Source organism: Triticum dicoccoides, chromosome 1B (assembly GCF_002162155.2).
Source record: "Triticum dicoccoides isolate Atlit2015 ecotype Zavitan chromosome 1B, WEW_v2.0, whole genome shotgun sequence".
Lineage (NCBI taxonomy): Eukaryota > Viridiplantae > Streptophyta > Magnoliopsida > Poales > Poaceae > Triticum > Triticum dicoccoides.
The window spans coordinates 68,338,098-68,340,703 of record NC_041381.1 but is presented as its reverse complement, the minus strand read 5'-3'; positions in this window follow the sequence as shown (position 1 = coordinate 68,340,703).

Genomic DNA, 2,606 nt, shown 5'->3' with positions numbered 1-2,606 from the left:
TTGAGAAAATCCACCGACTTGAACATGTATCTTTGTACTACTATATCGGTAACCACTTGTAGAAGAAAGAGGGAACACAAGTTGGAGGGAGATGTAGTAGGGTGTTGAATGGAGTACTACCCATTTGTATCTACTCTTGACGCTCACATTGACGTCATTCCTATTGACGATTTTTACTCGCAGATGTCCAACTTTGGTAAACGCACCGAGCTCCTCCACAAATTTATATGTGCGGAAGCTTCAAATCCTCAGTCAACACAGGTGCAAGCGGACGCAGGTGTGGCGCACCACTCAAACGAGGTGGAGGACGTGGCAACTGTGGCGGCGCATGCCCCTTCAGCAACACCAATAGACGTGTGTGATTCGGCGTCGGCGACCATGGAAATGGTGCTCAGAGCAACTGACTTATACCTGTAGGTCAGATCTTTACTAAGACATTGCGTAATGTACTCAAAACTTGGTACTGCTACGATGGCCGAATACCAGCAAGAAAGGGTGGTTGGCTCCTCCAACACATCTACGTCATTGACATAAATTGATACACACCATGGCGAAAGGGTGGTGCCACTAACCATGTCATCAGTGATCTGGAGAAGCTCACCATGGCGATCGGTATCGTGGACACGACCAAGTGCACACCATGAGTGGATTAGGTATGAACATTTATTACATTGGTCATTTCGGTTATAAAATCTACAAAACATATTACATGTTCCTAGTACTTCTAAGAATCTTCTTTCCATTAACCGCCTTCCTAGTGATAAGAAGTCTTATCTTGAATTTAGCCTCAAATACTTTTTGATCAAGGATCAGGCAACAAGGAGAATAAGACATCAAGGAAGATGTGAAGGAGGTCACTACCCCTTGATTCCATATAGGGCGTCCAATAAGTGGGCTTTCAGTGAAAACCAAACTAACTTCAAAACGGTGGCACAAACGTAATGGTCATCCATCTTTTTATATTGGTCAACAAGTGAGGAATAATAAGCTACCCTTTCATGGCGAGCTAGACATGGACCGAGTGTGCGATTCTACAAAAAAGGCCAAGAGTCACCAATTACCTTACCCGGTGTCTAGTATTGTGTCTACGGCCCCTCTTGAGCTTGTGTTCTCCGGTGTGTGGGGGCGGCTTGTATCTCTCTTGGCAGACATGCATCTTATGTAAGTTGTATGGATGATTTTAGCAAGTTTATATCGATCTATGTTGGTGCGTGTCCGATCTGAGCCGGTGCGGGCATGGCCTGAGCTGGTGCGGGTTTGTTGCCGGTCCATGTGGGTGGCGTGGCATCGGTCCACTCTACCACCTTGTTGCGGTTGTGCGCCGCTCCTCCTCTTGATTTGGTCACAGGAGGCTCTTGCCACTGCGGTGCTAGCTGTGCTCTGGCAGGCCGTTCGGGTCTGTTGCTGGCACATGTGGTGGTGGCGCGGTAGGAGCCATTCCAACGCTTGGTGGCGGTGTTGCAATGATTGTCCTGACAGCTATCTGTTGACCCTCCCTCCTACTAATGTTCCTCGTATCGCAGTAGGCTAGTGAACGTTGGTATTGTGGTTGGTCGCGGGTTGGCCACTCGTTGGTTTGTTGTTGCCGAGGTTTGGCCCCGTGTGGTGTGGTTGTTTTTTGCATCAGCGAGGTCTTGTCTCCATGGTGATGTTCTATCTTAATCAGCATGCTCTCTGATTCAAGGGCCATAGTTTGTCATTGTCGGTGTGATGCAGGCTGCAACTTGCTCTCAGTTGGCAGTGACAGGGCCCCTACCCGAGTGTTAAGTCAGGTGGATAGACACATGCCTATGGGTGAAAGCCTTGTTTTCGATGGGGACGGATCGACACATGCGACGCTGTCACAGTGACGCCATCTCCCTTTGGAATAGTCGTCGAAGGGTTCGACCTTCCCACTAGACCACGGTTTAGTTGGTCGTTTCTTAAGTTGTCGCCGTGGCTATTGGCGTGGCTAGACCACACCCCTATCTCGACGGAAGGAGGAGGGGGTCGAGGACGGTTTTAGCCGAAAGTCGTAGTGATAGACATGGGGTCGATACCGGTGGCGATGACAGCCACATGCATCACTTTTCCTTCTTGGAAGCGTCTGCGAAGATCCCGCTCACTTCTATCCACATAGAGGGCATGTAGACGGTGGAGGTCAAGATAGGTCAGGTTGGCTAGGTCCTTTTGTGTGCTCATAGCTAGGGTTCTAGCTTGATTGTCCCTTAATCAATTAAGCCTTCGTGTGATTTTCGGTCTAGTTTACCATTTGAACCGGGCCAACTCTATTTATCTTTATATAAAATCTCATAGCACCGTACCCTAGTGACAATTTTTCTTGTGAAACACGAGTTCGTTCAAAAAACTTAGGGACATGGGAATCTAAACAAATACAAGAGCCTGAACAAATTTAGTGAGCATGTCGGCTGGACGCCGGCCGTGTGGCAGGCCGGCAGCTGTCGTGCCTCTTGCAGCAAGAGAATCGGAAGGAATCGTAGCATAGAGAGATCGGGTCGAAGCATTTAAGATATGGACTGTAGGCCTAGGTGTGCAGGTTAGGGCCAAAAGGAAAAGATCAATCAGCTATCTAATTGCGATTAGTCTTAGCTATAATCAGCCTATAA